The following is a 14,673-nucleotide window of genomic DNA, read 5'->3' as shown; positions in this document are numbered from 1 at the left end:
CTCCTTTATTCTCCTATTTATATTAAGTTCCTTTTGGGCCCAGACAGGGATCTATGGAAGGCTTTGGATATGGGCTCATCCAATTTACTTTTTACTAATTAAATTGAACCCACAATTTAATATAAGTTATAATTGGAATATTACGAGCAGCCACTACAGAAGTAATATTGAACTCTCCCCATCCAAATCCGAAATTATAAGTAATCCGGGTTTCCGTTTATCTTTCATTTCCCGTGCTTAAGATTAATATGTCCATTAATTAATTAATGTCTGCTATTGACTTAATTAATTAACTTCTTATTAATTCCAAGAGTGGACTTAGCATGAAACACTCATTTATTATTCATAGAGTAATCATACTCCAACTAGCTAGGTTCCGAATAATAAAACTTAGTTTCGCGCTCCTCTTGAGGACATTATCAAACGAGACTCACCTCGTGCACGATTCAATATAATAGCAATCCTAGCACCGCTAGATATCGATCACCACTGCCCAATATATCAGGATAATTGGGCTACGAAAAACCCGCACCATTTGATAAGTCAAAGCAATGCATAATCAATACCGTATGCTCAATGCTAACCTACATTGATTAAGAAATAAATATTTATCAAGACCTCGCCTTTCAGTAGATAGCCCAAGGCAAGTCTTGCTGTTAGATCCGTTCAGTGCTATACCACACCAATGTCATCTTATTTCAGTAAGGCTTAGAAATATACGGACTGACATTGCAACCTTTCTCGATGGGTAGTCTAATTCCATCTAGGTTGTGAAATTCATATTTTTCTTTGTTTAGAACTGACCGTATTACCTTAAAGTGGACGACGCCCACAACCGGTCTACTAAAACAAAGACTTAGACTTTGTTAAGTTAACTTATACATTTAAACATGCATTAACATCCATTAAATGTAAAACATAACAACATTATGACAAAAATAATCTGTTTTATTCATTGGAAAATAAAATAAGAGTTTTACAGTATTCAATCACTCGAAACGTGATTTCTAGTATACAAACTCTAACACAGTTGAGAAGACGAAAAAGAAGAGGAAGGAGAGAGAAGTACGACGGCGGCGGAGGATTTATTCAAAGATCCGATCTTTATCCGCTGGAGCATGCGGCGGTGGTGGCACGGCTGGGTGTTGAAGGAACACAAGCTGGAGGTGTTGTGCCTTGCGGCGGCGTGGAGATTGGTGTTCAGTGGCCGGCGGACAAGAGGAGGTTTCCGGCGGCGGCAAAAAGCTGATGTTCAGCGGGTTCCACCTATTGGAGGGGAGAGTGAAGGAAATGAGGAATGGAGGAATGCGTTGGCGTCGCTCGCCGGAGACGCGGTTGGGCAGACGAGGCGGCGGCGGCGGCGAGGTGAGTGAGTAGAGATGTGGAGGTATTAGGCGTAGACGAAAATTGCATTGTATATTTGTATGTATGGTATTAGTTTGGGCTTACTGTATTAAATTCTAATAATGAGCTTAGTGTATTAAATTTTAGAATTTGGACTTTTAATAATACAGAATTCTATAATTGAATTTTTTTTTATTTAATTAGAATTTTATTGAGTTTTGTACATCAGGCTATATCATGTAATTGTATGCATTTTTTAAATTATTTTTTTATTTATGTATATTAATTTAAGTAAATATGTGTAAATTATTTATATTTATAAATAAATTTTTAATAGTATATTTAGAGTGAGACATCCTAGGGAGAAAAGTGTGTCAATTAGCATGGGATAGAGAACATTAATTATTAAATTATAAATGTAATACGATTATTATAAAATATTTTTTATTTTATTTTATTATAATATTCATAGTGGTATATGCTGCTTATTATTATATTCTTAAATAATTAGTATAACCATTACAAATTTATAACTTTTACTTCGTAATTCAAAATATATTTAAAGAAATGCTTACATCACTTAGGCATTCCAGAGGAAAACATATCAACTATAAGTTTTTAATAATAATATTCTTTTTTCATTTTAGTTGATTAATTGATACTATTAACTTAATTCTGAAAAATATGTTTTTAGTTATAATTGCAATTTCAAAATTTATGAATTATTGGATTGTTATTGTTTTTCTTATGTTTTTTTTTTTTTTTTTTTCATTTATGAATACTTTTATTTTATTAATCAAAAGTGGTGAACTATTTATTTCGGTAAGGTATGATACCGAATTTTCGGTATACCGCAATTTTCGGTAAGGTATGATACCTTACCGATTTATTTCGCTACGGTAACGGTATGAATTTTCATATACCGAGGTATACCGAAAATACGGTACATACCGTAATTTTAGGTATATACCGTGATTTTCGGTATACGCCGATATCAATATATGCCAAATTATATCAAGTAAATTCATACTTTTACCAAGCAAATAAATATTTACATGTAGAAATTAAATCTTGTCTCATTATAGTTGACGGCTAATCATGTACTCCCTCCGTCCCACAAAAGATGTCACACTTGTGGGACGGCACGAGATTTTAGGAGGTTTTATTTTGTGTGTTAAATGGAGAGAAAAAATGTAATTTTTATATTCATGTGAGAGAGAACTTTTTTCAAAAAAGGAAATGTGACATCTTTTGTGGAACAAACTAAAAAAGGAAAGTGTGACATCTTTTGTGGAACGGAGAGAGTAATTAAATATAAAATCAAATAAACTCAATTAGGAAAACTTGATATTGTTGAATCAATTAGTTTCAAACAAATATACTAATATTTTAGTTAAATTAGTTTCAAACAAATATAGTTGAACGTTGTGTGATTGCGTGGAGTTTAATTGTTGCAGTTTAAATTTCATGTTTTCTAAGTATTTTGAAATTTTATTTTCATTGTTTTAGTATTTGGAATTATTTACAAAATAATGAGATTTTAGTATGTCGTACTGTAGTCCGATTTACCGTAATACACTGGCATACCGCAAAAGTACGGTATATCGGATTTTGGTATGACATACTAAAAATAAGGTATGGTATCGTTATTGAAATTTGTCATACCGAAAATAAGGTATACCGAAATTCGGTATACCGAAAATTTTGGTAAGGTAAAGGTATGTTTTTTTCTCATACCGAATTTTCGGTAAGGTATACGGTATGATGATTTTGGTAAGGTATACCGTACTTACCCACCCCTAATGTTGCATTGGATAGCTCTACAGTTGAGTATCTGTTAAAATATACTCCCTCCGTCCACGAAAAATAGAGCATATTTGTCATTTTTTGTTGTCCACGAAAAATAGGGCATATTCAAAAAAGGAAAGTTTTCAACTTCTCTCTTACTTTTAATGCCGTGAATAACATGTGTTTTAATGAGAAATTGATAAATTAAGAGATGGGGTGAAAAAGTAGATAAAATAGGATAGTTAAAAGAGAAAAAATAAGAGAGAGAAGATAAAAAGTAGTAAGAGTGAAAATGAGAAAATGTGAATAAAGTATGAGATAACATTTCCTTTTAATGAAATAAGACTATTTTTTATGGATACACAAAATGTCACGCCCGCATTTTACTAAGGATAGTAAAACACGGTTAACCATGACCGGGGATGGGGATTAAGAAGAGGGGATAGAAATTTGGGAAAAAGAAACATGGGTAGATCATATATTCGAGGGTTATTTGAAAAGAATATACTTTGAATAGAATAGCTCGATCACAAAGACTCGAGTTAGAGGTTCATACAATACAACTTTATCAAATATCAGAGTCATATAGAAGTGAATTGCTTCAATGCACAGCGGAAACGACTGAAACACGGTTCCATGTATGAAGACATGAACCTCCGAGAGTACTGCATAAGAATAAGAGTAAGCCCCATTTTGGATCAGCACCCTCCACTTCATCACAGCTCAACCTGCACATTTAGAAATACATGCAGGGCTGAGTACAAAAAGTACTCAGTGAACACATTGCCGAAAGATACACATATACATTTTATAAAAATATTGTCAAGCCATCGTTAGAGTAATCCTTGGGGGTTTTCCTCAAAAAGACCCAAGCTTACTAAATTCTTTTACTTTAAAAGTTCGTCTGATCAGACTTCATTCCTTCTGTAATTTGCCATATCTGAACATTCCTTCTTGTGCCGGGAAAGTGGCCACTTTCCGCGGACACCGGACCGGCCAACCCTCTCGATGAAACACAGTCCACGTGTACACTAGTCCGAGTAGGGACTCTCTCCTTGCTGGGACCCGAATTCGATTCTTACTTTAATTGGCATAGCACATTCGGTATAACCAACACAGATAGGCATCATTACATAAAACCAAAACAATTTATGGCAAGACAATATCATTTGCATAGATAAATATTATCTCAAAATATTCCATACTTTTCATTTGTATATAAGTTCGAAAGTTCACCTTGTATGCTTCCAACTCCGTAAAATAATATTAACTCACTTGGAGTTACGTTCCTCGCGATGGACCTTGTCCAATAAAAGATAATCACGATTTAACTTCAAAAATTAAATAAAAGCATATGATATGCACCTAGGATATGCATCCTATCTTCTTGTTCTTTCCAACATTATTCCTTTCACTTAATTAAATGGAGAGATCACTAACAAATAAAATCAAGACTTTACTTTAACCAACTTACGCAAGCCTACATATTTAAATTAATTCAAGAGAGTATAAGCCCAAAAAATTAATTTAATCCAAGCTAAATCTTAACTTAAAAATAAATCAAGTATAGTCTAATAACTTAACTAACCCAAGAGGAAACTAATTCATAAACATGGACTCATATATCATTTTTATTCTGGCCCAAGCACTTAATCCATTTAATTATCTTGGCCCAAAGAATTAAATTAAGAGATCCAACTTATTTAGTTTAAAGAGGCCCAATCTTGAAATAAAACTTAAAGTCCAAAATAATTTAAAAATAAGAGCCCAAGACTATGAATAATGAGAGAAAACCCACTCTCATTCTCTCCTCTCACTTCCTGCGCCTCCATTCCACTCCCAACGTCTCTCTCTCCCTCTCTCAACTCCCTCAGCTTCGCCGGAACTCCGCCATGGCTCGTCGGCCTCGACCGGACCAGCGGTCAGCCTCCACCGGCGTCCCCCTTCTCTCCTCTCTCGTTTCTCCCTCTCTCGGTCAGCCGCTGCCCAACTTAGGCTCGGCCTTCATCCAGCGACGAGCTGGTCCTTCCAGCCGCCGCCTGCCACCACCGCCGCTGCATACACGGCGGTCTCACCGCCGTCGCCATCCGCCGTCGACCGAGAGAGGTAAGGTTCTCACATCTCTTTTATTTAATTTTTCTTACTAAAGATTTGATTTTGAAAACACAAAACTTAGTATCTGATTTTGAAAGTTGTAGAAACGGATAGATCGTGAAAAGAGGATCGAAAAGAAAATAAATTTCGTTGTTGCTCGCCGGACAGCCACCGGAACGCCGCCGGACAGCCGCCGGAGCTCCGTCGACGTCGCCGGGCAGAATCTTCGGCTTGAGGTGAGGCCCCTATTTCTCTAATTGATTTATCGATTCTATGACTTTGCATATATGATATGTAAATTAGGCTCTACATAGAATAAAATGGTTTTCACACTTGATTTTGAGAAGAAAGAGTTGAAAGGTTGATTATTTGGGGAGCATGCTTATTGTGATTCTATATTCTATATGATTTCATGCTAAAATGACATGCTTGATAAAATCATGCTTGAAAAGAATTGAAAAGATTTAAATGGAGTTTGAGAAAATCCTACCTCAAAAGAATGACAAAGATTGGTTTGATTTGTGCTCCAACTTGAAAATACTCTTCCCCTTGCTTGCTTAAAAACTTGTTCGTAAAAGAGAATTTGAGTGTGTACGATTTTAGTGGAAAACTTGTGTATTTGTATGTGATAGATGAAAATTACTCTTGCTTTATATACTACATGATTTCCGACAAGGGAGTAAGTATCATCTTCTAATTGTAAAACACGTCTCATTCGTGATTAACACGTACCTCTTTGCATGTAGTAACTCTCTTCGTTCAAAGCACGTATGTAGCAAATCCCTCTTATATCAACACGTAGGTGATAAGTCTTTACTATGTAATTCATTTCGCAAGACATTTGCATATCTTCCATGGCACGTTTGTCTGCATTGTGAAGGATGTTTTTGGCCCATTCTATTGAAATCATAATGTGCATGAATAGTCTTTCACTATTCGTCACTATTCTTCACTATGTGCATGAAGAGATACATTACATATAAATACACATATATATTTACACACACATATATATCCTCTCGTATGTATTGGTGCCACTTTCAAATGAATAGTCATCTTTGTCTTTGATCATCATTCATAGTTGATTAGGCTTAAAAGATGAGATTGATTTTCTTACCGTGTCAACATTTCTTGTGTGTAGGATCATGATTTGAAGAAAAAGGATGGCATCTCGGGAAGCCATTATTCTTCTTTGTATAGATATAGAAACATGTAGTATTTTTCTCACTTGTATAGAAGAGACTCTATTATGTATAAATAGACATTCAATATATACTTCTACTATAATTGTATATGGACAATTATTTCATAATTTCTTGTATGTTCTTGCACATCAAACTCTTAGATCAATTTTTTTCTTTCTAACATCAACACTTGATTATTAATATAAAATCAAGAACAAAGTATAAAGTAATACTTTATTTATTTGACACGTCGAAATATATATTTTTAAATTTTTTTTTTCTTGGGATGTTACACAAAAATGGTAAAATGAGACTATTTTTCGTGAACTAATGAAATATATATTTACCAAATTATATATTGAAGATTTATCATTTATGTTTTGTTTGCATTTTTACATGAATTATACTTTTTAGAATTACTCTTATTTACAAAAATCTATATTATAGATTTATAAGAATGTGGTATCATGACAAATGTATTCGTAAAATTTTAAAATGTTGATTATTTTTTAAAAAAATGTTTGCATAATTATTTCAATTAGAATTTAATTTTATCATGAATTTTTTATGGTTGAAGAAGCATAGAAGAATTATCAAAATAGTATTATAAAATTTTGAACCATTAATATAATACGCGAAAATTAAAGAATTTATACAATTTTTTTGCTAATTCAAAAAGAAAGAGTATTACCGGTTACAATTAAGACAACTATTTGTTGCTTTACTAACAATGCCAACACTAGTTATAATGACAATTACTATATGTATCATTTCCTATTTATCTCTCTTACAATCCAAGTACCACTAGTTTTTTGTTTATTCAAAAACGAAGAGTATTACCAGTTGCAATTATGACAACTAAATGTTATTTTTTATAGACAATGGCGACACTAGTTATAACAACAATTACCATATGTATCATTTCTTATTTATATCTCTCGCAATTTCCTAGTATTATATACTCCCTCTATACCAACCTAAGCGAGACGTTTCATTTTCGCACATGTTTTGCACAAATAATAGTAATAAATAGTTAGAGTAAAGAGAAAGTAAAGTAAGAAAGAGAATAATGTAGATAAGACCCTCTTCTACAATATTATCTCTCTTACGTTATTTCTCTTCACTCTAACTGTTTATTATCATTTTCCAAAACACATACGAAAATAAAACCTTTCGCTTAGTTTGAGACGAAGGGAGTAGTATTTTTGCTTATTTGAAAAGGAATAGTATTACCGGTTCCAGTTATGACAACTCATTGTTGCTTTTATGACAATGCCAACCCTAGTTATAACAACAATCGTCATATGTATCATTTCATATTTATATATCTCGCAATCCCCTAGTTATAACAACAATCCGACCCTAGAGGTTGCGAACAATGCATGCACCAAAAAGTTCTCAATATCCCACTGTGAAAATTTTGTATCCGTTCACTTGCATCTGGTTACATATGACTTTAGTTTACACATAGTGCATACATCATTGCAAAAATACAGATTTACATGTCCTGCACTTTATGTTGTGTGTTTCTAGCCGTTTGAATATTTTTTGTCAAATAACCTTATCAACTGCTTAACGAAGAATGAGTGATTTCAATTTTAGTTATTTAATACTAATATTTTGATCACGTAAGTTACATATTTAATTATACTCCCTCCGTTCCATAAAATTGTAGGCAATGGGTACGGCACTAGAATTAGGACAAAATTGGTAAAGTAAGAAATAAGAGGAGAATGGTATGGTAAAGTAAAAAGGAGGGGGAGAATGATAGTTGAAGTAGTGTTAGTGGATAGTGAGACCTACATTATTAAATTGATATAACTTTGCAAAAATGGAATGCACATATTTTTGTGGGACGGACGAAAATGGAAAGTGCACATATTTTTATGGAACGGGGCTAGTATAATTTCAAGATTTTAATCATGTATATTTTAAATTTTCATACGATCTTAGAATTTTAATGTAATTTTATTTTAATTATATAATTTAACTACGTAGTACAACTGCAAATTAAGTAAAATATGTATGATAAAACTAAATGAATTTAGCAATGGTGATCCATTATCGTTGATGGATTTATAGAGAATTTTTTTTGTTTAAAATTCGACGCAGTCTGTCCATTTATCAGATCTAAATTGCTTAAATAGTTCTTTAATTTTCATTGCCAATAGCGTTACTTTTTAGACCCAACGATTGGAAATAGTACAAATTAAATTGGAGCGAATGGAAATGATAAGATTTAAGCTTAATGAGTATGTATCATTAGAGCCATTATGTCACTAAAATACTGTAATACTACTATAATGGGAGCACTAGGGATCATGCCTTTCCGCAGATTGCATTTTAGTCATACGAAAATTGCATTTTATATAGTTAAATTTTGCATTTTAACATAAAATGTCTACAATGCAAAATAATAGTGATAAAATGCAAACTTATATATTGTACAAATTCAAAAAACTCTTCAACATAGCTTCAACATAGCTTCAACATAGTTTCAATATAATATTAACAGAGTGTAAAATTTCAAGATTTTAATGTCAACACAGTATCAACACAACATCAATCATTAACTACCATTGAAATTCTGTTGACATTTTCCTGTTGATGCTTTTTTGTGATCTATTGATATTTTTCAATGGTCCAGATCATAGTTTTGAGTTTATACAATATTTAGAGTTTTCATTTGATCACATTCCTGCAAAATAAACTATATATAAATGCAATCTGTCTATGTATAAAATGCAAATTAAAAAGTCTATTTCTAAAATGCAAAACTCAACAATTAAAAATACAATCTGTCTATAACTAAAATGTAATCTGCCGAAATCTATTTATAATTTCTTTAAATATACATTGCATTTTAGTATTTACCATATTGTATGTTTCATACCACGTAGCAGCATGAGATTGGATTGGATGAACGTTGTAATTTTAAAATTAGATAGCGTAATATTCATTATTAGTCCATTGGTTTGCCATCTAACAATATATCATTCTTTCTATTTTTATCAGTCTATACTACTTTATTGTCAAAATATTTGCACTAATAAATTGTATCAATTCCATCAATAGCCATTAACCACCTCAAATTGTGAGAAAAGTCTAAAGTCACGGATTATTTATTAAGACAAACTTATTTTCTCTTCATTTTGAAGACTGTGGTGGCTGATTGAGAAAAGAAACATTCACAAACTTCTCCCCTCTCTCTTAACTTTTTTCTTTGAATTAGTTCCTGCTTCCCATGAAATTATATAAAGGATATTTTTGTATATATATAATATAATATTAGTATAAATAACTAATTAAAATTTTTAAATCAAAAGCTGTAATATGGAAAGAGGAAATAAGCGTTATGTGTATAAATTGCAGTGTCGAAAGAGCAACATCTATATGACCGTTCCATCAGCTATCGTTCCTTTCTCGACTACTACAGTGATTCCCGAGCGAATGTAGAACCCTTCCTCCGATCTATCAGCTTCTTCCTTCCTCTTCTGGCTTGAGAGAAATCTTTTCATATTGCACTTGTACGTGCTCATAAATTTCCTCAAGAAAATAATGTTCACTTTATTGGGATGACTTAGTCTCAACATTTGTTCTTGTTTCTGCCATTCAAAGAAGTACCATAACTATAGACAGCTGATTTGTGAGAAACTACACTAAAATTTCTGGAAAATACTTCAGGAACAATGTAACCTATAGTTCCTTTGTCCCAAGCATATTCTAGCTACCCCAAAACCTGATATCTTTGGGTGAAAGTCTTCAACCAAAAGATATTCTGAAGCTTGATATCAAAATGAATAATCCTGGTGATGCCACCTCTGTGGAGATATTAAAGACTTCGGGCATCCCCAAGGAGCAATTTGGGTCTGCGGATTTGCTCTTGCCAATGAACTTTGTTGGTCATAAATTCATAGACTCTGGCTTGCATTTTTCTCATAATAAAATCCCAAGAGATTGTATATAACACCATAGCCTCCTTTGCCTAGTTTTTCTGCGTAGGACTTTGTCATTTTTTTGATTTCATCGTCTCAATATCGTTTTGGAATTAGAGATCCATGCTTGAGTGCAAATTTGTCAAGACTCTGTCGGTTTTTCTTGCCCTGATTGCACCATCCACATTGTCTTGTAACGCAGTAGATGATGTCGGATATAAGTACACCAAGTATACCAACTGATACCCTTGTTGGTGATAGAAATAGTATAGATCATAAAACTGCATCAAAATAGATATTTGAAAATAAACTAAAACCGCGAGATACTAGCTAATGTAATCAATCAAGAATCCAAGATGAGCAGTTAGGCAGACTACATAGGGACGGAGTTAATCACTTCCACTAAGGCCATGTCTGTGGCATCTCTGCAATAGCTTAGTGGAAGGTTTTTTTTTTCGACATTCGCCATCTTTAAACAAGGCTACACAGTTTCAATCTTCTAGACAACCCCTATTTGTACCGTTCTTCAGTGGTTCCACTCGAATCACTATAGTAATTGTTTTCCCAAGTTACATTGAGAACGCTTGTCATCTCACATTTTCTACTTTGTTTGTCTCTGCAGTCTACCCTTAAATTTGAGGTGCAGCCGGCACTCCATTCGCGTTCATGACCGATACTGAATCCGGGAGGTATCTGCAATCAACATCTTCATCTTTGTAAGCGCAGTAGCTATTAACGCCACACAACTTCAAATCATTATTTCGCTGCAGCGATCCATTGCACAGACGAAGAATGCAATCCTGACGAGATAGATGGTCCCTACTATACGGTTCCCCCACGTGGTTAATTTCACCTGTTTACATAAATCCAGCTTTGAGTACTCACGTTGAACAAATAAAGATTACCGTCATTTTCAAGATTCAACGAGACGTTGTCGCCACCCTCATGGGTCTCGGTCTGTCGCTGAGTCCAATCCGTAAACATAGTACAAGGCTAGGTTTGCATCAAAATACATTCAGAGCCTGAAAGACCCTGTTGTAAGGTCTGTTTCTGTCGATCTGGATAGAAGCATCCTGCGCGGTGGAAGGTGCTGTTTGGGCTAAGGGAGTCGGTACGGTACGTAAAGGTGAGGATTCTAGAATGTAAGAGCCATGCAGGGTTGGTTGTGGGTGTTAAGGAAGATAATAGGTTAATATCTGCGTTTTCTAAGTGAGCTGCTACTGAAATGGAGAAACAAGATGCTTTGTTATGAAGTGATTGCATTTCATCAAGAACAAAAAGACCATCTTTGGTAATAGCTATTCTTGTCTTGCGATGTCTTTTAGGAAACTATCTATCTGTATAGGTAAATGCTATAACAGCACAAACCTATATTCTGTTGGAATTTTAGTGTATTAGCACTTTAATTCTAAGGAAGAATGTTGGAATTTTAGTGTTTATCACTTTAATTTCTAAACAATTCGGCTGCTTCATTAGAAGCTTGTTCTATCTTATTTTAGTGTTTGAATTAACTGTTTTAACAGTTATTAACAGTTTGGAATCAGTTTTAGTTAATTAACTGCCTTGGCAGTTAATTGTCAACGGTTTAGGCTGATTTTTGATTAAATACAGATCAGAGAATGAACAATCATCTAAGGAAACTTAGTCTTATCCGATCATAGATTTTGTGCACTCAAAATACTTGATCTGAAAGTATTTTATACGATTCTAAATTATCCAAGTCTTCTAATAAGGATTCCCTAATCCTAAGTCATAAAATCATCATTATATATCTTACCTAACAAAGATCAAGTAGTTTGAAGATGACTGGACCCAATTCAGTGAGGGAGATGACTGCAAACTTCACAAAACTGGAGAAGTTTGAAGGAGTAGATTTCAGAAGATGGAGAAAGAAGATGCACTTCTTGCTGACCACCCTGAAGGTTGTTCATGTACTCACAACTACCATGCTAGAACCGACTGAAGATGAATCTCTGGAACAAACCAGAAGGAGGCTGAAATGGGAGAATGATGACTATGTGTGCAGAGGGCATATTCTCAATGGTATGACTGACTCACTCTTTGATATTTATCAGAATGTTGAATCCTCCAAAGAATTATGGGATTCTCTAGAATCTAAATACATGGCAGAGGATGCTTCTAGTAAGAAATTCTTGGTTAGTAATTTCAATAATTATAAGATGCTAGATTCTAGACCTGTGATGGAACAATATAATGAATTACTAAGGATTCTTGGACAATTTCAACAACACCAGATGCATATGGATGAAGCCATATCAGTTTCTAGTGTTATTGATAAATTGCCTCCCTCTTGGAAAGACTTCAAACATACTCTAAAGCATCAAAAGGAAGAACTTTCCTTGGTGCAACTTGGTTCTCATCTCAGAATTGAAGAATCCTTAAGGATTCAGGAGATGGAAAAGAACAAGGAAAAGAGTGTGGCTGGACTATCTTCCATTAATATGGTGGAAGGTGGACAGAAGTTTAAAGGGAAAAGGAAAATGTTTCAAGGAGAGTCCTCTGAGAATAAGAAACAAAAACTTGTTTGTTGGAAGTGTGGAAAACCAGGCCACTACAAGAAAGATTGTAGGTCTGGAAAGAAAGTTTTCAAGGCTGGTACAAGTACAAGTGGTTCAAAATCTGGACCAAGTGGATCTAAGGATCCAAGTGTACCTCAAGGTATGAAAATATTCAATTCTAATATTTCTATTCAGAACTATATCTCGGATACACCAAGTTCATTCTATGTACAGGATGATGAGTACACTTGGTGGGTGGATTCTGGAGCTACAAACCATGTTTGCAAGGATAGGAGATGGTTTACATCCTTGCAGAAGATCACTGATGGATCAGTGATTAGAATGGGGAATGGTTCTAGTGAATCGATTGAAGGAATAGGAAATGTTAGGCTAACTTTTACTTCTGGGAAACAGTTGGATTTAGTAGATGTATTGTATGTTCCCACCATTAGAAAGAATCTAATGAGTGGCACTGTAATTAATAACTTAGGTTATAAACAAGTTATTGAAGCTAATAAATATATTTTATCTAAACATGGTGTATTTGTTGGTTTTGGTTATTTATGCAATGGTATGTTAAGATTAAATATTGAATCTTGCTTTGTTGATAATTCTGCTTATGTGATGACTTCTAATGAACTTTCAACTACTGATTTGTGGCATGAAAGGTTAGGACATGTGCATTATAAAAGACTAATTGAGATGTCTAAAAGTAGCTTAATCTCTGCCTTTACAGTTAGCAAAGATAAATGTAAAACATGTATGTTAACTAAGATCACAAGGCAACCTTTCAATAATGTTGTGAGAGAATCTAAACTACTGGAATTAATCCATAGTGATATCTGTGATTTTCACTCAACACCATCAATTGGAAATAAGAAGTATGTTATTACTTTTATTGATGACTCAACTAGATATTGTTATGTATACTTGCTAAGTTCTAAGGATGAAGCCTTAGAGAAATTCAAGGTATATAAGACAGAAGATGAGGTACAAAAGAGTGAATTTATAAAGATTTTTAGATCTGATAGGGGAGGTGAATACTATGATCCTAGTTATTTTGAATCAGTGGGAATAATTCACCAAATAACAGCCCCTTATACTCCACAACAGAATGGAATCTCTGAAAGAAAGAACAGAGTATTGAAAGAAATGGTTAACTCTTTGTTATCATATTCTGGTTTAAATGAAGGTTTTTGGGGAGAAGCTATAATTACTGCCTGCTATATATTAAATAGAGTTCCAAATAAGAAAAGTAAAGCTACACCTTATGAGTTGTGGTTTGGAAAACCTCCAAACTTAAACTATCTTAAAGTGTGGGGCTGCAGAGCAGTAGTTAAACTCACTGATCCCAAGCGTAGGACATTGGGTGAAAAGGGAATTGATTGCATTTTCATTGGTTATGCAAATCATTCAAAGGCTTATAGGTTTTATGTCTTAGAACCTAACAAATTTGTCTCTGTGAACTCTGTTATAGAGTCAAGAGATGCAATCTTTGATGAAAATAGATTCACATCTATCACAAGGCCTAAGGATCTATTTTCTAATTCTAAAAATAGATTAGTAATTTCTGAAAATCAATCAGAGGAACCTTCAACTCAACATTGGGTTAGAAGGAGTGTAAGGCCAAGAAATCAAAGTAATCTAGATAAAGGCTTTCAAATCCATCTTATTGAAGGATCAAGGGATGAATTACAATCCCAGTACCCCTACTGTTCTATAATTGAAGAGGATCCTAAGACTTTCAAAGAAGCCATGTCATCTAGAGATGTCTCATTCTGGAAAGAGGCTATAGATGATGAAATGGAT

General features: G+C 33.8%; 2 long non-coding RNA genes across 3 annotated transcripts; one reads left to right on the top strand and one right to left on the bottom strand.

The window, feature by feature from the left end:
* Positions 1-3,621: 3,621 nt before the first annotated feature.
* LOC125212102 (uncharacterized) lies at positions 3,622-5,961 on the bottom strand. The gene is made up of 3 exons (XR_007174611.2): positions 5,717-5,961; positions 4,369-4,433; positions 3,622-3,860 (listed from the first exon to the last, which is right to left on the bottom strand). It is a non-coding gene; the product is annotated as an uncharacterized LOC125212102 (long non-coding RNA).
* On the top strand, positions 4,929-6,538 carry LOC125212101 (uncharacterized). Of its 2 annotated transcripts, none has more exons than XR_007174609.2 (3): positions 4,929-5,238; positions 5,331-5,462; positions 6,368-6,538. It is a non-coding gene; the product is annotated as an uncharacterized LOC125212101 (long non-coding RNA). The 2 variants fall into 2 exon arrangements; XR_007174610.2 differs by having other exon boundaries at positions 5,325-5,462.
* The last annotated feature ends 8,135 nt before the right edge of the window (positions 6,539-14,673 follow it).

Source organism: Salvia hispanica, chromosome 3 (assembly GCF_029641045.1).
Source record: "Salvia hispanica isolate PSC_SH4W2 chromosome 3, Shi_PSC_v1, whole genome shotgun sequence".
NCBI lineage: Eukaryota > Viridiplantae > Streptophyta > Magnoliopsida > Lamiales > Lamiaceae > Salvia > Salvia hispanica.
The sequence above is the reverse complement of the archived record's forward strand: the minus strand, read 5'-3'. Positions and strand labels throughout refer to the sequence as shown.